Below are 25,124 nucleotides of genomic sequence, written 5' to 3' on the forward strand. Positions count from 1 at the left end.
CTCCCGAAGGAGGGTACTCCGGCTGCAGTGTATTGCTCACGGTTTGTCGAACTTCGTGCGCGACTTGCCAGTCACACCCTGACGATGGTGTCGGCTGTGCCTTTGTCGTCGGGGCAGTCACCTTTAAATACCGGCTCCTCGACCAGTGTTCCAGCTTTACGGCCGAGCTTTTTGCTCTCCATCAGGCCGTTCAGTATGCCCGCCGCCACCGCCATTCATCGTATGTGCTCTGCTCTGATTCACTCAGTGCTCTTCAGAGCCTTGGAGCTCCATATCCGGTCCATCCCTTGGTGCAACGGATCCAGCAGTCCCTCCATTCTTTCGCTGAGGGTGGCTCTCCTGTCAGCTTTCTGTGGGTTCCCGGCCATGTAGGAGTGCCTGGGAATGAGGCTGCTGATGCTGCAGCCAAGGCTGCAGTCCTCCTGCCTCGGCCAGCCTCCCATTGTGTCCCGTCATCTGACGTTAGTGGGGTTGTTTGTAAGAGGCTTGTGTCCTTGTGGTGGGATACTTGGTCCTCACTTCAAGGAAACAAGCTCCGGGCAGTAAAACCGCTCCCAACTGCTTGGACAACCTCCTCCCGACCATTTCGGCGAGAAGAGGTCCTTCTGACCAGGTTGCGGATTGGGCATTGCCGGTTTAGCCACTGCTACCTGCTCTCCGGTGACCCAGCCCCGCAGTGCCCTTGTCGTCATGCATTAACAGTGCGCCATGTTTTATTGTCGTGTCCCCGTTTTAGTTAATCTCGTGTTGTCCTGTCTCTGCCATCTACTTTACAGGATATTTTAGCGGATGACGCTCGAGCAGCTGCTCGTGTTCTTCGTTTCATTACTTTGACTGGATTGTCCAAAGACATCTAACTCTTTCACTTATTTTATCTGCATCTTTGTAAGAACTTACTGGTGTCCCCCCCCCCCCCTTGAGTTTTACTAGATTCTATGTGCTCTAACAATTGTGACTGGGCGCTAATGACCTCAGTAGTTGAGCGCTCTTAAACCCCAAACAAACAAAAAAAAAAAAAACTCCCAAACACTCATTTTCTGAACCGTGCTGGAACACATGCCTAGCTAATACTTCTCCTGTCATCACTTTTAGCACTATACTTTCAAACGAGCCTTACTAAAGATTGAACTTGCAAACTCGCACTCAAGAGGTTCCTTGTGACAGTTAGTGAAACAGGAACGTATGTCCACAGCTTTGTGAGCAAGGCTATCGATTCCTAGAAGACAGGAGTGTACAGAACATACTCACAAAATGGTTCAAATAGCTTTAAGCACTATAGGACTTACCATCTGAGGTCATCACTCCCCTAGACATAGAACTGCTTAAACCTAACTAACCTAAGGACCTCACACATCCATGCCCGAGGCAGAATTTGAACCTGCGACCGTTAGCAGCAGCGTGGTTCCGGACTGCAGCGCCTAGAACCGCTCGGCCACAGTGGCCGGCTAACGTACTCGCAACGAAAGTGTATAAGAAAGGGCAGCACTTTGTCACCAAGATGGATAAATTAAACATTCCGTTTAAAGTTCACGGTAACCGGAATTAATATATTCAAGCATTGGTAGTAACGATATCCTCCTCCCCCTCCCAACCAACCTTCGGTCTGAATAAAGACAGTGCGTGTTTCACGATTCTTTGGGCGTCGGTGCAGTCCGCTACTTGCACTCCGTCTTCAGGCCACGAGTGGCGTACCGGGACCATCCGACCGCCGTGTCATCCTCAAAGGAGGATGCGGATAGGAGGGGCGTGGGGTCAGCACATCGCTCTCCCGGTCGTTATGATGGTATTCTTGACCGAAGCCGCTACTATTCGGTCGAGTAGCTCCTCAATTAGCATCACGAGGCTAAGTGCACCCCGAAAAATAGCAACAGCGCATGGCGGCCTGGATGGTCACTCATCCAAGTGCCGACCACGCCCGACAGCGCTTAACTTCGGTGATCTCACGGGAACCGGGGCATCCACTGCGGCAAGGCCGTTGCCGATGCAGTCCGCACCTTGGTTGTTTAAAAAGAGGTTAAAACGCGACCTCTGGAACAACCTTTCAAACTTCGTCATGTACTGACCAGTTCGTCTGTCTGATCGATTGAACATGTACTGCTTTATGTGCCGCTGTTAAGCAACCTGCCATTTGCGAAAACCCGATTGCAGATGTCCATTGCATGTAGTTCCCTTGACAATGCTCGCTCGGAAACTGGTTGAGATGAACCTCCATTCACTGAACACAGCAGTTCATGTGTGTCTTAAAACAGACGGTCCTTAAAACCGACGGTCGTTGACAGGTCAGAACAATCGCTTCCGGTCTCTGTTGCTTACAAGGGAACCTCCCCATCGCACCCCCCCTCAGATTTAGTTATAATTTGGCACAGTGGATAGGCCTTGAAAAACTGAACACAGATCAATCGAGAAAACAGGAAGAAGTTGTGTGGAACTGTGAAAACATAAGCAAAATATACAAACTGAGTAGTCCATGCGGAAGATAGGTAACAACAAGAAAACAGCCAGCTGAGGGTTGCCGTGGTCCCGTGGTTAGCGTGAGCAGCTGCGGAACGAGAGGTCCTTGGTTCAAGCCTTCTCTCGAGTGAAAATTTTATTTTCAGTTTATGTGACAAACGCTTATGTTTTCATCATGTGACAAACGCTTATGTTTTCATCACTGTTTTGGGAGTGATTATCACATCCACAAGAAAACCTAAATCGGGCAAGGTAGAAGAATCTTTTTACCCATTCGCCAAGTGTACAAGTTAGGTGAGTCGACAACATATTCCTGTCATATGACGCACATGCCGTCGCCAGTGTCGTATAGAATATATCAGACGGGTTTTCCTGTGGAGGAATCGGTTGACCTGTGACCTTGCGATCAAATGTTTTCGGTTCCCATTGGAGAGGCATGTCCTTTCGTCTACTAATCTCACGGTTTTGCGGTGCGGTCGCAAAACACAGACCATAAACTTATTACAGCGAACAGAGACGTCAATGAACGAACGGACAGATCATAACTTTGCGAAAATAAAGGAAGTAAACTTTTCACCCGATGGAAGACTTGAACCAAGGACCTCTCATTCCGCAGCTGCTCACGCTAACCACGAGACCACGGCGCTCCTTGCCTGACAAAATCCTTGATGTTGCCTATCTTACACATGGACTACTCAGTTTGTATATTTTGCTTATTTTTTCATAGTTCCACACAACTTCTTCCTGTTTTCTCGATTGATCTGTGTTTAGTTTTTCACGGCCTATCGAATGTGCCAACTTATAACTAAATCTGAGGGGGGTGCGATGGGGAAGTTCCCTTGGTAGAAACTCCGTACGATCCCCGTTCTCATGTTTTGCATTGGCTTTCGGTTTCACCCCCCTAGCCAGTCCAAAATACAGGGTGTTCCAAAATGAATTCACGTGTTTTAACGCTTCACAGCATTTATGCCATTGAATTTACGATTATAAATATACACCAAATGAAAAAGCAACGGTTTTGTTTGCGCAAGGGGAAGAGTATGGAAGGACCAAGAGTGAGTGAAGACCGTGTTGAGGAGTGAGTCTTGCATGTGCAGTCCCTAGAAATAAGTTCAGAAGGCGATTCATGAGTTAATACTGTACTTTCAGACATGTGTGTGGAGACTTTTAAGAAGACACAACTACGTCCTTATCGTTTGCAGTTGTTACAACCGTAAAGCCTACACACTAGAGTTTACGTGCATCTATGCAAGCGAAATGTTGCTGCATGACAGTGAAGATTGTCTGGATCGTGTCGTCTTCAGTGATGAATCAATATTTCACCTATGCGGAAATGTGAACACATGCAAAGACGCTGTACCCGACCGCTGTATTGGCAGCTAGGGGCCAGGTGACAGAGCTTGTGCGTTTCGGCCCCCATTGGACCCCCCGGGAACATCTCACACCAGACGAGTGTAATTCAAATATTTGCGTGGTATGGTATGTATGGTGAACGCGTACGTAGAGAAAGTGTTTGCGCAGCAAACAGCGACATAGTGTAACTGAAGCGGAATAATGGGAAACCAGCCAGCATTCGCTGAGGCAGATGGAAAACCTCCTTAAAAACCATCCACAGACAGTAATCCGCCGGGCGGATTCGTGCCGGGGACCGGCGCGCCTTCCCGCCCGGAAAGCAGTGCGTTAGACCGCATGGCTACTAACAAGAGGCCATGAACTGTGTAAGGGACGATCAGAAAGATTCTGTTCGAAGGCCACACTAACCCCCTTGCCTAAATGCGCTTATGTTACCTTATTGGAGTCGCGCTGTGTTGCATATACGATGCAAACGGAATTTTTCTGATCGTCCGACATAGTAATCTCGTGTGCTATGAATATAATTTGCTTCCGTCGGGTACGAAAACTTCACTGTCGGCACAGATATACAGAACGTCTGAAGTAACTTGCAATCATTGGCACTGTTGTCTAGTAGATGAACGTTAACCGAATGTTTCGAGGTCAAGCCATAGTGCCAAAAACAGCGTTGGAACTTGGCGAATGTTTGTCGGCTGATCTGAGACACTTTCGAAGGCACTATTATTACACAATGAAAACAAGCAGGTTATATATTCTGTCCACCTAAAAGCCGTCCGAAAGAATGTCGCCATTTCTTAAAAAATAAACGCTTTGGCGATTGCAAACGGCGTATCTACAGCAACTTAGAAGTAATCTCTCTTCTTAATGTAATATGGACTGGTTATAAGAAATAAGTTTTAGAATGAAATTTTCACTCTGAAGTGGAGTGTGCACTGATATGAAACTTCCTGGCACTTGCCCGCGAAAGGCAAAGGTCCCGAGTTAGAGTCTCGGTCCGGCACACAGTTTTAATCTGCCAGGAAGTTTCAAACAACATTTTAATCTGTGAGCAAGTCAACACAGATAAATCACCACTACATAAAGAAGAAATAACTGATTAGCGATAGAATGCAGCCAGGAGGCAGAAACCTTCGTGCGCCGTGATCGACCATGACGAGAAGTGATCATATCACCTCATACAAAGGTAGATATCTTACATTTCGTAAAGACTCTACACAAATACGCAGCTGTTTTTCGGTACATGTGTCAGGTCCGCAAATAAAGATGATCATTGGTAACAGCCTTTTCAAAGACTGCTGTGATACTGCAGTTGGTAATATTCAGGGAAGCCGTAGCCAACTCATTTCAAACTGACGTTGCAAATGTTATGCAGAAGTTTGTTAGTGCTCACAGACAACTGATTCGCGGAATACCCCTCAAACTTCGTCTCTTCGTCTCACATTTTGTCTTCCTCCCCCCCCCCCCCTCCCCCTCAATCATAAGTTCAGTCAGGAATGAACATAATGATTAACAGAGGAAAGGCCACTGTACCTGGTGGGATACCAATACTGTTCTGTAAACAGTATGCGAAAGGACTTGCTCTCATTGTAGCAGAACTGTACCGTAAGTCGCTGAAGGAACGAAACATTCCCAGTCACTGGAAAAAAAAGAGCAAGTTATTACCGAATTCAAGAAAGATCACCGAACAGGCGCACAAAACTATAGACCTCCGATCTGTTGTAGAATTTTGGAACAAGTTTTATACTCGCATATTATGACATTTTTGGAGACAAAAAATCTCGTCTATAGGAATCACCATGAGTTCCGAAAGAATGATCATATGAAACCCAGCTTGCTATGCTCGCCCTTGAGATACCAGCGCCCGTTGATAGTTTTCCTTGGTGTTCGATACAGTTCATCACGAATGCCTTATGAATAAATTATGAACGCACGAAATATGAGATCAGCTGTGTGATTAGTTAGAAGAGTTTCTGGGAGTAGGCAGACGGAGCAATATCAAGTGTAACGACCACGTAAAACTAATTGCAGGAAAGGCAGATGCCAGACTGAGGTTCATTGTAAGAATCCTCAGGAATGGTAGTGCATCAACAAAGGAGGTACCTTACGAAACCCTCGTTCGACCAATAACTGATTGTTGCTCGTCAGTATGCGATCCGTACCAGATAGGATTGAGAGAGGAAACAGAAAAGAACATCGCATTTCGATACAGATTCACTTAACAAGCACGAAAGCGTCATAAATCAACTCCAGTGGCAGACGACGTGAGAGAGGCGTTATATTACACTGAGGTGATAAGTTATAGGACAGCGAGCGCGCGACACACACACACACACACACACACACACACACACACACACACACACACACGCGCGCGCGCGCGGCGGTAGTATCGCGGCGTACATAAGGCATAAAATGGCAGGGCATTGGCGGAGCTGTCATTTGTACTCAGGTGATTCATGTTCCACGGTGTTAAGAGTGTGCCGAGAATACCAAATTTCAGGCATTACGTGTTACCACTAACAACGCACTGGCGACGACCTTCACCTAAAGAACGAGAGCAGAGGTATTTGCGTAAGAGTTGTCAGTGTTTACACACAAGCAACACTGAATTAAATAACCGCAGAAATCAATGTGGGATGTATCGTATCCGTTAGGACAGTGCGCAAAACCCACAAAGCCATGGACCCAAGTTGTGAACAAGGCACTGAGCGAACTTGTGGCGGCTCCATAATGGTGTGGACTGTGTTTACTTGGAATTGGACTGGGTACTTTACCCAAGTGAATCGATCGTTGTCTGGAAGTGATTACGTTTTGCATCTTGGAGACCATTTGCAGCCATTCATGGACCTATGGACCTCATGTTCCCAAACGACGATGGAATTTTTATGGATTGTAATGCGCCATGTCACCGGGTTACAGTTTTTGGCGACTGCTTTGAGCAACATACGGGACAATTCGAACGAGAGATTTGACCACCCAGATCGCTCGATATGAACCCCATCGAACATATATTGGACATAATCGAGATGTCAGTTGGTGCACAAAATCCTGCACCTGCCACACTTCCGCAATTATGGATGGCTGTAGAGGCTCCATGGCCCAATATTTCTGCAGGAGACTTCCAATGACTTGAGTCCATGCCCCGTCGAGTTACTGTACTACGCCGGGCAAAAGGAGGCCCAACACGATATTGGAAGGTATCCCATGAATTATGTCACCGCACTATATGGGTCACTGTTAAAATGCGAGAGCGTACGTTCCCAGAAGAGTCAACAGATACATTTATCTAGCCGAGAGATTCCAAAGATAAGATCAGGATGGTAGTCCACACGGAAGCTTACCGGCATTCGTTCTTCCCGCGAACCGTTTGCTACTGGAACTGGGAGGGAGGGAAGTGACTGGTACACAAAGTAAACTCCGCCAGGAGGCTTGCAGAGTACAGAAGCGCATCTAAAAACAAATGCTCTGACGGTGGATAGTACAAACAGATGCTTGTATTAAGCATTGTACCAGCGGGTGAATTGCGGTCTTATATGTCGCAAGAACTCACTAATAGAAGACAGTCTTAAAGACGTACAGAAAATATTAGTCTTTCGGTACACGCAGTACACAGAGCCTTCGCCCTGGGCACCCTTCGTTGTTATTGTCTCCTGTTCTTCTTGTTGCTACGGGTGAAGCTGGTCTTGTTAGGAACCTGTAGCTGCCAATTCGTTTGTCCTTTTAACTGACTACCACGGAAGAGTTAGGATTTGGAGTCAAATGTACCTAAATTACTATTAGTATATCAATAGTATTGCTATTATCAGGATGCTGAACAATTATTTTCTGGAACTGATAAATACTTTATTCCATATAAGAGAACAGGAAACGACCGTGAGAGCATCACGTGTAACGAATACGGAAACTGCTGACTCGTTCCCAATTAGCGCCAGAATTGCGCTAGGCAAAAAAAAAAGCGAGCTGACTACGTATTCGGTAGTCCTATTCGTTACAAACACGGTTTACAGAGAGAAACGAAGTTAAAATACGATAAGTACCGATTACCTCCTGTTCGTGCAGGAAAGCTCATGAGTAACGAAGCGTATTACACAGGAACGAATTGGCGTAATTCCCGTTAGAATTACAATCAGCAACAGCTCTAGATATCTGCTGTTTTTTAAGTGAAAAATTGTAAGTTTGTCTTTGATTAATAGTTGCTGAATCATGCGTCAGTTAACACTGCTCTAAGGGAATTTGATAAGATATTTACAATCATCAGCATTGTCGTTACCCTATTTAAGTAATCTGAAGAATGTTGACGCATGTGCGATGAGCACTGTAGCGTTTGTGTGTTAGGGCTTTTACCGGCGTAATAACAGTTTGAATGTTCTCGCGAGTAACATCCGATGCTTTTGTGGAAACTAGCAGCATTTCAACGAGGTAGTTGCGCGGCAACTGTGTTGTTAACGGCGTACTAATTATATTACATTAGCCTGCCATTACAGCATCCCCAAAGCTGCACCTGAAGCTGAGGAGCAACTGCCTCATTGAAAAATTTGCAGTTTTCATGGCAACATTCTGTGTTAGTCAGATTTTTGAAACAGTACAGGATTTGTTTCTGAGAAATGATGCACTCTCCTGTCGAATCGTTTTTCACACTTATTGGAATACTGGCGTACGTTTCGTATCTTGAAGGTACTAGCTGTATTGTACCACCAAAGATATAGATGTAGCTGAATTCGATGCACAGTCATAACTTCGTCATAAAGACAGTGAATTTCCTTGATGTCCATACTGACTGGACCAACCCCTCTCAGCTCGTGACTGATTCTAGTTTCCATGACTACTTTCAGCAGATTGCGTCGAACAAAACAGGGGTCTAATTAATATAGATACGTAACCGTGTAAAGGTAATAGCTCTTTTTACTGCAGTGAATAAAGCCAAATGTGTTATTTTGTAGTTGCATCATTAACTGACACGTTGGACCTACGCTTAGTTCTGGTAATTACTCTTTTAACCCTCTCAATGCTTTATGTACGTGACCAAAAAACTTAAACTACTGTTGGGAACCTTTAGTTAAACTGTCTGCCCTCCTCTATTGTTAACTTCTCACAACGGCCAAGTCCTAGGGTGCAGCGTGGACGCAGCCAGCTATAGGCCAAAACTTTGTCGTGGGCAGCGGTACTCAAATCAGATTTCACTTTCATGCTTCCATTATTTTACGTTAGAATTAGAGAACTACCCGAGACAATGAGTTCGTTAATAACATTGTTTCTTTCTGTAGCCATTTTTCCGGGATATGGATTTTGTCAATGATGCTATATAATCAAACTGAAGAACATTCGAGAGACCTGACACTTGCCTGTCATTAATCTTTGCGTCAGAATGGAGATAATTTCCTTGTTTTTCTTCACATTTTTATTTTATGACGCTTCCAATAGAAGTAAAATGTTGAGAGATCTGTTTTTTCCTAGCTTAAAGCTTGACTATTGCGACTTCCCAACTGTGCATAGCAGAGAGTACATCTCATTGTATCAGTTATTAGGGCTTTTACCAGTTAAGTTCTTATATAGAGCGCAGGAAGAATCTTGTCTTCGTGAACGCTACTGGAGCGATACGTAAGGACTCACGTACTGTGTAGACGCCATTGCGAAAGAATTCTGAAACAGTGGTTTATTAAGTCAGAACCCGAGGAAAAGCAAGGTCAATATCTTACGGAAAGGTACGTCGTCGGTACAAAATAAGCGTGTAATGTCTTTACTTACGTTGTTCCAAAACACATAGCATTTCTCTTTTCACCAGCTATCGATGATCCTTAAAAATTACGTTATTTCATTGAAAAAGTCTGTAGCTAGTGGAAAAGCACGGTTGCTAATAAAGTTTTGCATAGTAACCACCTGGAAAACTACTCTCCTCTCCTCTTCGCGTGCTATCATTTGTCAAAATCTCGTTTCGATATCTCAAACCGTTCATGAAATATGAGAAATGTTGTGTATATTTCACTCTGGCTTTATCGCTGATGCGTCGCGATCCCGAATGAGAGTGCTGTGTCAGATCAGTTTTCTCGAGATTGGTGACAGACCTTCATCCAAGTCTAAAGAAAAGTTCAAATACGTTAACCAAATTTCATACGCAGCAACATATTACGTAATACGCACCAAACCCAAAATCAGAGTAGCCCATATTTATTGCAAACTTTTTTCGAATTTCGTGCACTGTCTTACTTCCATGTAAATATCACACTAGCTATGACCAGTAACAAAATGAAGGGCACACTGTAATGAACCAGACCATCAAGCTAAAAGTAAAGCAAAAATGATTTTTTTTAGCAAATAGTTCCTGTAAAATCGTTCGAGAAAGATTGCAGAGCGTGCGCCTCTATTTTGTCGTCGCAGCGTATCGCCGACCGGCTATAAGGTGGCAATGTCGGCCTACCCTTCAGAACTAACGAATGACCTCTCCCAACGCCTTGGACGAAAATTGGTCATTGCGCATCGGCCACCGTATCTTGTGCAGACTATAGTATAGGCTTGACGTAAAGCCCGGTAATTGTGTGGGAATCTCGTCGACACTATCGTTTGGGGAAACTTGGAGGAACAAGATAGGTTGAGGCAACACCTTTGTTACAGTGACTGAAATTTGTTATGTCTACGTGTTATCCTGGCAGGAGAGGTAACAATAAATCACTTGGCAAAAGTATTTACTTCCTGCCTGCACTATGCTTCAATCCCATTATCGTGGAACAAGGCTAAGATTATATTGATACACAAGAAAGGAAGTATTCACAATATTAAAAACTACCGTCCTATCAGCTTCCTCTCAATTTTGTACAAAATTTTCACAAAGATCTTGTTAAACCGAATTAGTTCCACCCTAGACTCAGCCCAACCTATAGAACAAGCAGGATTCCGAAGCAATTTTAGCACTATTGACCACATTCTGACCGTTAGTGAAGTAATAAGCAGAGCGAATGAATACCAACTGCCTCTCTGCATTGCCTTTGTTGACTTTGAAAAGGCATTTGACTCCGTTAGCCATGTAGCTGTCCTCCAAGCTTTGAGTGAGCAAGGAGTGGGAGCAGCATACATTGAAGTGCTCAGGAAAATCTACGAGAATTCTTCAGCTTATGTTAACATCGGCGAATCAACTCAAGAATTCCGCATCATGAGGGGTGTCAAGCAAGGCGATCCCATCTCCCCAAAACTGTTCTCTGCTGTATTGGAAATGGCTATGTCAAAGTTGAGGTGGGAAGGTAAGGGAATTAGAATTAATGGAAGAAGGCTTACCAACTTTAGATTTGCTGATGATATTGCCTTACTGGCCAAAGACTTCGCAGAGCTCCAAAACTTAGTTACAGATCTTGCATCGGAATGTCAGCTGGTTGGCTTGAGCATGAACCTTTCCAAAACAAAAGTAATGTCCAACAAATGGGTCCCAGATGGAGATGTGAAGGTCAAGGACAGTCTGCTAGAAGAGGTCAGTGAATATGTCTACCTTGGCCAGATTATAAATATGAAGGGAGACATAAGGCCAGAAATCTATCGACGCATCAAGCTTGGCTGGCAAGCATTTGGGAAGAATTCAAAAGTGTTCAGATCAAAAATGCCAGTAAATTTGAAGAAAGCAGTATTTGATCAATGCATTCTTCCTGTGATGACGTATGGCTGCGAGACATGGACACTGAACTCATTTACAAAAGGGAAACTTAGGACAGCACAGAGAGCCATGGAGAGATCAATGCTGGGCTATACAAGAAAGGACAGGAAAAGGGCAGATGACATCCGGTCTGTGACGAAGGTTAATGACATCTTAGAGACAGTAGGTTCCTTGAAATGGCAGTGGGCTGGTCACGTCGCAAGAAGAAAAGACAACAGATGGACGAAGCTAGTACTGGAGTGGAGTCCGAGGGAGCACCGGAGGCCTAGAGGAAGACCACCAGACAGATGGGACAAAGACATCAAGAAGATCGCTGGTAACACCTGGCAGAGAACTGCCCAAGACCGTCCCACTTGGAGAAGACTGCTGAAAGCCTACCTGAATCCACGACTCGAAGAGGCCACATCATTTAATGATTGAATTGGATGATGATGATGATGATGATGATGATGATGATGATGATGACGTGTTATCCCAGTATAGAGATTGGGGGGGGGGGGGGTAAACGATTTGGGGAGACAATGGACTAAACCAGAAGGGGGCCATGACTCAAGTGACACACATGTTCATTGTAAAAAAGCCCAGTAAATTTAATGAAAAGTTTCTCCAAGTAAAAAATAAACTAAATCGTGGTGATCATGACCGGAATAACACAGATGCTAAAAAAATCTAAAATGAATAAGTAAATATAAAGCCCTTATTAACGGAACCTAAAAAGTTAAAATTGTAAAAAGTTGCTCTGAGGAATATGGTTACAGCAAGATGGGGGGAATGGGTTAACCAGCAGTTCTGAACCACATTGTAGTTACACCCAGTGGTATGATTTGGAGTCAAGGTAAGATACAAAACTTAAAAACATATTTGCACATTAAACCAATTCTTCTCTGCAGTACATGTTACGTCACTATCCAGGCTAATGTTTGCTCTGATCACAGGGCGCAGTCAGTCGAGATGTACAGTAGTGGGTTGTAACTGGAGCATCTTCTTCTTGTACTAGAGAGATGTGTGTTACCGGACAGTGCTCTATTCTTACTCCTGTTGGGGACACTTCTTTCCATCCGAATGACTGGAGTGATGTCTGCTATGACCTCGCAGTAGGTATCATACAACGTAGTTTTTTACCATTCATTCAATCACTGGCATGTAAGCTTCCATGTGAGGTATGAGGTAACAACGTGTGATCGAATGGCATCTTCACAGGCATTCCTGGCTGCATCTTAAGCTTGTTCATTCCATTGGATTCCCATGTGCACTGATGATGGTATATATAATGCCTGTTCCCTTGACGCTGTAAGAAAACATTATCCCAGATATTCTATTAGAAAAACATGGTGAGCTGACAGGTTCCGCCTCCTGCAGTTTTATAGGGCATTTGCTCGACCACTCTTAGGCTACGGCAGTGTGGTCTACGGATCGAACCATCCTTCCTACCTCCGGATGTCAGATGCTTTCCACCATGAGGGCATTCGGATATCGACTGGAACCTTTCGGACCAGCCTACTTCAGAGTCTGTGTGCAGAGGTTGGTGAACCACTACTCTGGATTCGGCGACGTATCCTTTTGGCTCGACAGGCGCTGAAAATCTCAGCGTCACCTCAGTCATTGGCATTTAGTTCAGTGGTCCAACCCACCTTCGAACGACTGTTCAGGAATCGGCCCCAAGCGATCCAGCCTTTTGGTATACGTGTCACAGACTGTCTCAAGGATCTGGATCTCTCGGACATGAAAATACACACCCAGTGATGGAACACATTGCCGCCTTGGTGTCTTCAGGGCCCGAAGTTATTTTAAGCTTGACACAGAACACGAAAAGTTGTGCTCCAGATTTGGTTTTTACAACTTTGTTTTCGTCTATTTCAAGTATGTACCATAGTTTTATCATTATTTGTATAGATGAATCTCAGCAGGGTAATGGCTCGGTTGTTCTGCGGTTTTCCCTGATAGGGCTTTTAAAGTGCATCTTCCAGAACAATTTACAAATTATGATGCAGAGTTATATGGCATTCTGATGGCACTGGAGAGAGTTCACAGACATCACCGTACAAGTTTTCTTGTCTGCTCCGACTCTTAGTCCGCTGCAGGCACAGCACCAACTGTATCCGGTAGACCCGCTGATTCAGCTCATCCATGACTCCTTACTGCGACTCCAACACCGTGGCAAGGAGGTGATCTTTTGCTAGGCACATGGCCACATTAGGATTCAGGATAACGACATGGCTGACAAAGCTGCCAAGGAAGCATGTTGGGATGGTGCTGTCCATCAGTGTCCCATCCCATTACGCGCCATTATCTCATTTTCTGACATATGCATCATGCGTCAGTGTGAGACTGAATGGTTGCAGGTGACAGACAAACAGCGGTCGCTCAAATCGATCACAAAGGCTTGGCGGACTTCATGTCAGCCTCGCTGCTGGAAGGTGGTTTTGCTTACCAGACTGCGCATCGGGCATAGCCCTTTCACGCGTGGCTTCCTCCTCTGGCGGGGCGATCCACCATTCTGTGAAGTTTGTGGCATGCCGCGTTCAGTTCAACACATTGTGGCTACGTGTGTCCTGTATACTGATATTAGGGCAGCTCTCGATCCCGCTGGAGATCCGCCCATCATCCTCGCAGATACCGATACCAGTGTTACAAGAGTAGTGAAATTTTGTGAACTGTCAGGCCTCATCCCTAAACTGGTAGGGAAGGGCGGCAAACTTTAATACGTTATAAACTGCTCCGCATATGGGGACAGCCTTCCTCCCCACCCATGAGATTTGCATGTTGACTTTTCGTCAGGGCGCTGATGACCATGATGTCGAGCGCCCCCTCAACCCAAATCATAATCATCATCGCTCCCTCTATCTCTCTCTCTCTCTCTCTCTCTCTATCTATCTATCTATCTATCTGTGTGTGTGTGTGTTTCTGCAACGAAGAAACGAAGACTGTAAATTGACATCTTCACTATGCTGTCCTGGAAAAACAACCAAGCAGACGTAAACGAAGCAACGAGTCACTCGCCGAGGAAGTTGCGAAGTTAGTAGCAGCGTTTCGCTGACTGTCCGGTGAGAATGTCAGGCTCGTTCTACTGTAGCAAGCTCGTGAGACCTTGGCGCGGCGTAGGCGAAACTTTGGTTCAAATGTCGGAGCCGTTGTTGCGTGAACGCCGGCTTGTTTCCGGCTTAGGAAACCTCTCTGTCCGCTGGCCCGTACGCTCCGGTTGCAATGGAAAAGTAATGAGGGTGGAAACTTCAAGCATGTGAAAAAAATAATCACATGCCAATGATGCTAACGAGCTATTCCCGGCTACGAATCTTCGATGATGAATGTTCCGCGCAATATTTTTTGAGAATTCGGTTGACTGAAACCATTCATTCACGTGTGAATATACACAGCATCACTTTTATGTATCTTGTAGGCCTATTAGATTTTGAAATTAATTTTTTTATATTAATGAGATACGTGAGACAGGGGCTGGTTGTTAAATTTTTGTCATTTTTGTACAAGAAGCCTTTAGAGCTATTTTAATGCAAAATAATTGTAATGTAACACCATTATTATAGATTAATCGCATTTTCCCCCTATTTTCAGCTATCGGGAATGCCATTGATCTCCGATTATTTGTGGTCATGCACATAGTAACAATTTACTACATAATGGGGCATATTGCTGAAGTAGATGCGTAGCCTAGTAAGCATTGATTAAGATTTTAGTGTGTTGTATTATTTGTTTTTCTCTGACGTGTAATTTGTTTTAATTATTTCTAGTCTCTATCGTTTTTACAAATTACTGGTAACCTGACATATATTTTGCCGTTTCGCTATATGTTTCTTTTAGCGTTGTCTCCGTTGGCCTTCTTTTCGTAGTTTCCTTCACACAGAAAATACATTATAAGAAAATGCACGCGAGTCGTTACACAACTAGCCCCAATGAAGTAGTAACGTACTGCTCCACCCCATCACCCTTTCATTAATATTCCGTTACAGGTGAGCATCAGTTTTTATCTGTAGAGACGTTTTAAACATATGTCATTCACGTGGGGTAAAGCCTTCTACATGATAAAGTACTTCCACTGACATACAGAAAGACTACTTCACTACTATAAAAATAATTGGAGAATAAAAAACTACAAACAGATAAACAATGTTCCCCAAGGAATCTGAACAAGAAATGATACGCAGTGATTTGGAGAAGTTAATAACCAATTACCTTCTTCGGAAAGTTGTCGACATAGTTGGAGTATGAGTAGTCTAATAGCTCAAGCGGCATAGAATGTGATGTCTGAAAAAACGTTTAATTGCAAATAGTTTGTTTGCCCATTTCAAGTAATTGAAAAGGCCAAAAGAACAATTATTTTATCGTTTGAAGTGGCCTATCTCCATTAATTTAACGGATCTTGTAGTTACTATTGAAATGTCTTGAGGCAACCCTTTTCTTTGTACAGCTTCCCGCTAGCTGTTCACGAGAAGAGTAAAGGAACGAAACGAAACTAGACTTCGAGAAATTAGGCTTCGTCGAACAACGCGATCGCTGGCTCCGTGGGTACGTTCTTTCAGCCTGTTGCACACTGCTAACTCTAACAAAAAGCTACTATGAATGCAATTACTCGGGCAGTGACCCTCCTCACTACAGAAACTTTCCTCAGCGTCCTTCTCCCGTGTCGCTTAATGGTAGCTCCTCACTATCCTACCCGTTTATTTTGATTGTTAGTGTGTGACTACAGGCTGATGACTGACAGTCATTATGGATTTGGAGGTTCGACGTAATATGAAACAATGGCTTCTATTTCCTAATCAAAAATATTGCAGCCAGGCCTTGAGAGAAGTGCCATTTCCTTTTCCTCCAGTCTTCTCCCCTCTTTTGATATTTGGTGTCTCCAAGCGTGCCACATAAATTAGTGTGTTGCTCGGGATTCTCGTCTGCGATATCGGTTGACTGTTAACAGTTAGCATCTTTGTATGCCATGTCCCTAATATTCTTTGATAATTTGGTTCGGCCCGTTTGTGTGTTGTGGTTTTGTTTTTAGTGCTTCGTTCACTGCATTTCCTCGTAGACTCGGCATTTCTGTCTCCAAATTTTTTAGTGGTCTTCGGTGTACATACCGGTGGTATACGCGATGATAAAAAAAGTAGGGATATGTTGTAGTAACAGTCATCAGTATACACTGATGCAACACTTCACACTGGTCTCTGCAAAACTGTTGCAACATACGTCCCCTTGAATGTGCTTACTATGTGCCAAGCGTTCGTGTGTATCTACAATTTTTACAACCTACACCTCTCTCCATTACCAAATTAAGTATTCCGTGATGTTTGAGAGCATATCCTTTCAACTTATCCTTTCGTTTATTCAGTTTGTGCCATAAAACTCTTTCTTCCTCTATTTGATCAATACCTTTGTATTGGTTGTCCGGTCTACCCTTGTAGTCTTCAGCGTCCTTCTGTAAAGCCGCATTTGAAAAGGTATTATGTTACTATCAGCACTGCTTGTCGTTAGTGTTCCATTTCCGAGTAACGCTACACGACAGACAATTACTTCCAAAAAAGACTTCCTAAGCGAGGCTGAGTAAGAAAGCAGGTGATATTGTAAAAGCTACTGTTCTTTCAGCGGCGTTGGCTATTCTTGGTACAACAGACTGGTGAACACAAAACTTGCGATGGACGTACAGCCGTCCGGTTGTGAGGCGGTATTCCCTAGTAGACCGTAGGCAGGATTCCGTATCGAATGTGCAGGTAACGCCCCGTTTCGCTTGGTAGGCCTCTCTTCCGCCAGCAACCTCTTTGAGGGTAGCGTCTCACGGCGCGAAAAATCTCCTCACTCATTAACAGGAGAGCCCTTCCGTTACACCGTTAGCCGGCGACGAACCAAAGACTGATGTCACAGCCGTGCGCGCATCTACGAACGCGTGTTGTCTGTGACACTTAAGCAATGCTCACGATTGAATTACAACGTAACAACACAATGGATTTTTTAATTTTAGCTGGAATTCCCAGTCCGACAACCAGGATGAGGTAGTAGATTTGCCTTGTAGTATGAACCTTAGGCCTGTGAGTGCATTTTCATCTGCATTTAATTCGTAGACTCACGTGATAAAATGATTGATGGTTTACAGGGTGCCTCCAATAAATTAGTGTAACTGACCAATATTTAAATGGCAGCGTGTACCAAAAAAAGCGACATCTGCATGCCCAACGAGGTGATAAATATATGACGGTAGTATCTGTTCCCGAAAGGTTACCGTTAATGACCATGCAGCTTTGCTTGAATGAAATGATAATTAAATGGACACCCTTGCTGCAAAGAGGCGTTGATATACTTCATTGGGGACATGTTGAAAATGTGTGCCCCGACCGGGACTCGAACCCGGGATCTCCTGCTTACATGGCAGACGCTCTATCCATCTGAGCCACCGAGAGCACAGAGGATAGTGCGACTGCAGGGACTTACCCTTGTACGTTCCCCGTGAGACCCACATTCCCAACATGTCCACACAGATTAATCTGCCACGAGTAATGAGTATGATGGGCAAACATCTATTACCCGCACTACGAATGTAGTGGTGTGGACATGTTGGGAATGGGGGGTCTCACGGGGAGCGTACACGGGATAAGTCCCTGCAGTCGCACTATCCTCTGTGCTCTCAGTGGCTCAGATGGATAGAGCGTTTGTCATGTAAGCAGGAGATCCCGGGTTCGAGTCCCGGTCAGGGCACACATTTTCAGTATGTCCCCAGTGAAGTATATCAACGCCTCTTTGTAGCTAGGTTGTCCATTTAATTATCATTTCAAGGTAATAAATGACAAGAATCGCTACGTAGCGTATAAAGCACTGACATGAGATTCCTCCACAACCGGGTCAAACTTCATGCGCTTTCAAAACTCATACAGTTCTGTTTTGTTGCGACAAACTGCGTACGATCTGATATGTCAGTGTAAGTGCACAGAAGCTGAGAGCAAAAAATGTATTCGGGACTAGAACAAACGATTCGGTGACGGGAAGATATCTGTTAATGATCAAACATCTCGACCGCCACGAGTAGCTCATCAGGCCACGTCTGTAGATTCTGATATAAAATGAACGACGGCCTTTGAGGTCGATACGAACAACTTAGCTTCACCTGGACAGCGTTAGCGACATAATTTGCAAAGACTGACTAGTCAGCTATCTATATCTGCATAAATACTCCGCAAGCCACTATATACAGTATGGCGGGAGGTTACCACCTACCACTATTCAACATTTCCTTTCCTATTTCACTCGTAATTGGAGCGAGGGAAAAACGACTATTTATATACCTCCCTACGAACCCTAATTTCTCCTATCTTGTCTTGCTATCCTTCAGCTAAATGTATGTTGGCGGCAGTAAAATCTTTCTGCAATCAGCTGCAAATGCCTTTTTCCAAAATTTTCTCAGTAGCTTTTCGTGAGAAGAAAGCTGTCTTCTTCGTGATTTCACGAAGCATCGCCGCTACACTCTCATTGATCGAACCTACCAGCAAGAAACCTAGCAGCTCCATCTAAACTGCTTCGATATGTTGGATGTCTTCCTTTAATCTGACTTCGTAGCGATCCCAAACACATGGGCAATTCTCGAGAATGGGTCGCACTAATGAATGTTCTATACGCTGTAGCCACAGAGGAACCACACTTCAATAAAATGCTCCCAATAAGCTGAAGTCGACCATTTGCCTTCCCAACAAGCGTCCTTACGTGATCACCCCATTTCAGATCGCTTTGCAGCGTTACACCTAGATATTAAATCGACGTTATTGTCAGATAGTACATTAGTAATGCTGTATTCGAACATTACGGGATTGTTTTTCCTGCTTATCTGCATTAACTTAAATTTTTCTTCATTTAGTGCTAGTTGCCAACATCCGTAAAACCTTGCTCACCCTGTCCGTCAGAGCATTTATGTATATCTGTACTACTGTATAAAGACAAGTTGCTGTTACAGTTTTTACCAGAAATAACGGAACGTTATAGACCGATTTACTTAAAATTTTTGCATCTTACTCTAATGAAAATAAGCTACATATAATACAGGGTGGTCTTAAAGTGCGGGAACACTATCGAGTGTGGCAGTCGCTTCCCCTATTCTCTCCCGGAGCTCTGCTACATCACGTGGTAGAGGCGGTACATACGCCAGATCTTTGTTTCCCCACAGAAAAGTGTCACACGGAGTGAGATCTGGTGATCTGGGAGGCAATTTCATGAAACAGCTGTCCCCTTCTGTAGCACGGCACTAGCGCTGACTATCGACAGATTACCAAACTACGCTGTGGCGGTATACATGAGAAAAAAAGCACACTTTCAGGGTTTCTCTTCAAAATGATATATCTGTACAATGTTTGGTTCTAGTGCAATAAATGATTGAATGCGTTCTCCGACTTTATGTACACCCTGTATATATAATCTTAGCGCCCGACGTTTTGCTCGCGTAGACATTATGGTCTGCATAGATTTGTTTTTATTTTTTGACAGTATTTTTCTGTCGTTCACGAACTACATCATCTAAACTTTTCGCGCTCCTTAAGGCCATAGAAGCATAGTCGTTTCCGAATGTACATCTGAGCATTCTGGTAGCTGGAGTTGGAAGTTTTTGTTCATCCTGCCTTTTGAATTCTTGTGGTGATATTTCCATAGAAACTTCCATCCCCTAACACACTGTTCGTTAGAAGTCAAATACCTGTTTTCGTAGGTTTTGCCTTAAAAATGTTTTAATGTAATGAAATACTGTATTTTCATAAAAATTTTATCCCTTATTTCACCCACTCAGGGAATGAATTGCGAAAAACACTGATATACGTATTGTTTATTTCTAACCGTGAAGTCGGATACCAATTTTCATGGATTGTAACTTTACGAAAGCTGTGTTACCACTTAATGATTTACCCACTACTTTACCCCCTTAGTGGCTGAATTTCCAAAAATGCTGAAGCAAATACGTTTTTTATTTCTAACCTAGAAACCAATATTCGTAGCTCTAGCTTTAAAATTGCCTTAATTGCGACATACCTTCAATAAACATTTCATCCCCTACTTCAACCTTACTACGGCGTGAATTTACGAGCAATACTAACAGATATCTACAGCGTAAGAACACCACCCTCTCCAAATTTCAAGTTTCTGTCCTTAACGGTTTGAGCTGGACAATGATGAGTGAGTCAGGACATTTCGTTGTATATAGAGAGATGATCATGTATGTAATATATACAGTGGAAATGTTATTAAAAAACTGTAGAAGTTCTTCACTGATACAAGTCATATTTTTACATGGTACTCTAATGAATATGTGGACGGACATGAGCCATATACAAAATTGTTGAGGCTTTCGTGGCCACTTGTTGACAAACTGCCTATTGGCTTCTGTCTCGGGTTCTTCGGCCGACGTTCATCTAATGATTTTTCTGACGTTTCGCCAGCACGAGTGGCTGGCATTGTCAAAGCTTCACCCTCCATTGCCGGTGGTGAACTGGAGCCGAGCTCGCGGGCGCAGGCTATATGTACCTGGCGCGCCAACGTCCGAGGGCTTCTCCGCGGTCATTTCCGGTGCGGTTCTCCTCTTGCTACCTGCGACGGTCGTTCGCTGCAGTACGGGAAGCCAGGATCCGTTGACCTTAAGGCTTTCCTCTTTCTTGTTCAAACTGTTCGCGTGTTTTTGTATTTCTACAGCTTCTCTGAACAAGCGCGTGTGATAGTGCTTCTCTACAGCCAGAACTTCCGTGTCGGCGAATTTTATTACATGGTCGGTCTCATTCAGTGCGTGCTCTGCCACGGCCGATTTCTCCACCTGCCCCAACCTGCAATGTCGCTTATGCTCTTTGATCCTGGTGTTAATGGATCGTCCAGTCATTCCGACATAAACTTTTCCGCATGTGCATGGTATGCGGTATATTCCCGACATTGCAAGTGGGTCTCTTTTCTCCTTCGCCGATCTAAGACACTCTTTGATCTTCCTTGTCGGTTTGAAAATCGTCTTTACGCCATGTTTGCGCATTATACGGCCGATTCTGTCCGTCACTCTGGGAATGTATGGCAGAAAGGCCGTACCCGACAATTCTTTTTCCGGCTCCTTACTTCGCCGAGGTTTGGGCTCTGTTACACTTCTAATATAATTTGTGGAGTAACCATTGCTCCTCAGGACAGTTTCCAGGTGTTGCATTTCTCGTTTGAGGTGTTGCGGCTCACATATTCGTCCTGCTCTCGTTACGAGCGTACTAATCATGCCTCTTTTCTGGCTCGGGTGGTGGTTTGACAGTTTGTGCAGGTATCGGTCCGTGTGAGTCGGTTTTCGATACACGCTGTGTCCCAGATCTTCGCCGTCCCTTGTGACCAGAACATCTAGAAATGGCAGTTTCTTGTCCTTTTCTACTTCCATGGTAAATGTTATGTTGGCATGGAGGCTGTTCAAGTGTCTTAGGAAGTCACTGAGCTGTTCTTCACCATGGCTCCACACCACGAGAGTATCATCGACGTACCTGTACCACACCTTAGGTTTGCAAGTCGCCGAGTCCAGTGCCTGTGCTTCGAATTGTTCCATGAAGAAGTTGGCCACCACTGGACTGAGAGGACTACCCATGGCGACGCCTTCCAGCTGTTCGTAGAAATCGCCATTCCACGTGAAATAGCTCGTGGTGAGACATGCATGGAAGAGCTTTCTGATGTCTAGCGGAAAAATGGAACCGATGTGCTCCAGAGCGTCACTGAGTGGCACTTTCGTAAATAACGAAACAACATCAAAGCTGACCAGGATGTCGTTTGGTGCAAGTTTCAGTTTCTTCAGCTTCTCAATGAAATGTCCTGAGTCCTTAATGTATGTGTCGGTCTTCCCCACGTGTGGCTGGAGCAGAGAGGCCAAGTGTTTTGCCAGTTTATATGTCGGTGATCCAGGAGCGCTAACGATCGGTCTCAGTGGAACGTTGTTCTTATGGATCTTGGGTAATCCATACAGCCGAGGTGGTAGGGCTTCTGTGTTGCGCAGGTGTCTCTGTATGTCCGCCGGCAGAGAAGACGCCTTGATTAATCGATTCGTATTCCGTGTGATACGTTGCGTCGGATCTGCGCTTAGTTTTCGGTACGTCGTCGGATCTAATAGGTCTCGGATCTTTTGCTCATAATCTTCGGTCTTCATTACGACGGTCGCATTCCCCTTATCGGCAGGCAGTACCAATATACTCTTGTCGGCGTTGAGATTCTTAATGGCTTGTACCTCTTCTTTCTTCAGGTTGCAAGCTGGTGGTTTTGCTCGGCGCAGTATCCTGGCTGTTTCCGTGCGTATTTCCTCTGCCCTTTCACAAGGAAGGGTACGAATGGCTGCTTCGGTGTTGGCAATGATGTCCTCCATAGGTATAGTTCTCGGGATGATAGCGAAATTCCCTCCTTTTTGAAGAACAGACACTTCCTCTTCGGTCAATTGTCGTTCAGTGAGGTTGACCACTGTGTGTGACATGTCGGGAGTCGCCTTGTCGGTGTGCTTCCGGCATCTTTCAAACTTTTTCTTCTGTCGATCGGTGCAGCGCTCCAGTTCGTTCTGCATGCTCCTGTGAGTGATGCTGTCAATCTTGTCCCAGTCGTCTCGATGCATTCTGCTACTTAGTTGATAGAAAAGGTCCAGAAGTTCCTGATCCGTTCTTGCCAAGTCTCTCCGTGTTGTATGTATTCGCTCACGAAGAAAAGCTCGTTCCATTCTGTCGTAGATACGATGTGCTTGGGCGGTGGTGAATAGGCGCTTACATCTCAAGAACTTCGGTGTAGCACATTCATCTCGGCAACGTGACAGAAAGGCGAGAGAGGACATCAGTCGCGCTTTCTTCTTCCGTCGTTGGTCAAGGCGTCGGTACAATCTGCAAGCCAATAGGCAGTTTGTCAACAAGTGGCCACGAAAGCCTCAACAATTTTGTATTACGCCTCTACGGGGAGGAGATTTGCATACAGAGACACCTGCGCAACACAGAAGCCCTACCACCTCGGCTGTATGGATTACCCAAGATCCATAAGAACAACGTTCCACTGAGACCGATCGTTAGCGCTCCTGGATCACCGACATATAAACTGGCAAAACACTTGGCCTCTCTGCTCCAGCCACACGTGGGGAAGACCGACACATACATTAAGGACTCAGGACATTTCATTGAGAAGCTGAAGAAACTGAAACTTGCACCAAACGACATCCTGGTCAGCTTTGATGTTGTTTCGTTATTTACGAAAGTGCCACTCAGTGACGCTCTGGAGCACATCGGTTCCATTTTTCTGCTAGACATCAGAAAGCTCTTCCATGCATGTCTCACCACGAGCTATTTCACGTGGAATGGCGATTTCTACGAACAGCTGGAAGGCGTCGCCATGGGTAGTCCTCTCAGTCCAGTGGTGGCCAACTTCTTCATGGAACAATTCGAAGCACAGGCACTGGACTCGGCGACTTGCAAACCTAAGGTGTGGTACAGGTACGTCGATGATACTTTCGTGGTGTGGAGCCATGGTGAAGAACAGCTCAGTGACTTCCTAAGACACTTGAACAGCCTCCATGCCAACATAACATTTACCATGGAAGTAGAAAAGGACAAGAAACTGCCATTTCTAGATGTTCTGGTCACAAGGGACGGCGAAGATCTGGGACACAGCGTGTATCGAAAACCGACTCACACGGACCGATACCTGCACAAACTGTCAAACCACCACCCGAGCCAGAAAAGAGGCATGATTAGTACGCTCGTAACGAGAGCAGGACGAATATGTGAGCCGCAACACCTCAAACGAGAAATGCAACACCTGGAAACTGTCCTGAGGAGCAATGGTTACTCCACAAATTATATTAGAAGTGTAACAGAGCCCAAACCTCGGCGAAGTAAGGAACCGGAAAAAGAATTGTCGGGTACGGCCTTTCTGCCATACATTCCCAGAGTGACGGACAGAATCGGCCGTATAATGCGCAAACATGGCGTAAAGACGATTTTCAAACCGACAAGGAAGATCAAAGAGTGTCTTAGATCGGCGAAGGAGAAAAGAGACCCACTTGCAATGTCGGGAATATACCGCATACCATGCACATGCGGAAAAGTTTATGTCGGAATGACTGGACGATCCATTAACACCAGGATCAAAGAGCATAAGCGACATTGCAGGTTGGGGCAGGTGGAGAAATCGGCCGTGGCAGAGCACGCACTGAATGAGACCGACCATGTAATAAAATTCGCCGACACGGAAGTTCTGGCTGTAGAGAAGCACTATCACACGCGCTTGTTCAGAGAAGCTGTAGAAATACAAAAACACGCGAACAGTTTGAACAAGAAAGAGGAAAGCCTTAAGGTCAACGGATCCTGGCTTCCCGTACTGCAGCGAACGACCGTCGCAGGTAGCAAGAGGAGAACCGCACCGGAAATGACCGCGGAGAAGCCCTCGGACGTTGGCGCGCCAGGTACATATAGCCTGCGCCCGCGAGCTCGGCTCCAGTTCACCACCGGCAATGGAGGGTGAAGCTTTGACAATGCCAGCCACTCGTGCTGGCGAAACGTCAGAAAAATCATTAGATGAACGTCGGCCGAAGAACCCGAGACAGAAGCCAATAGGCAATGAGCCATATATTTTAAATATGACATATAAGTACATGGGGAGTCAGGAGGAAAGTTACGTGCTTTGAGGGGTGATAGTATTACTGATTCTGATTGAAAAAGTCATATAAACGTACGACTTAGTCTTAACAGTT

General features: G+C 44.9%; 1 protein-coding gene and 1 non-coding gene across 6 annotated transcripts in view; one reads left to right on the forward strand and one right to left on the reverse strand.

Moving 5' to 3' along the window:
* Window positions 1-25,124, forward strand: part of LOC126196656 (kelch-like protein 26) — a 347,281-nt gene that overhangs the window by 181,810 nt on the left and 140,347 nt on the right. The window lies entirely within an intron of this gene.
* Trnat-ugu (transfer RNA threonine (anticodon UGU)) lies at window positions 17,762-17,836 on the reverse strand. The gene has a single exon. It is a non-coding gene; the product is annotated as a tRNA-Thr (tRNA).

This window comes from Schistocerca nitens, chromosome 1, assembly GCF_023898315.1.
Source record: "Schistocerca nitens isolate TAMUIC-IGC-003100 chromosome 1, iqSchNite1.1, whole genome shotgun sequence".
Taxonomy (NCBI): Eukaryota; Metazoa; Arthropoda; class Insecta; order Orthoptera; family Acrididae; genus Schistocerca; species Schistocerca nitens.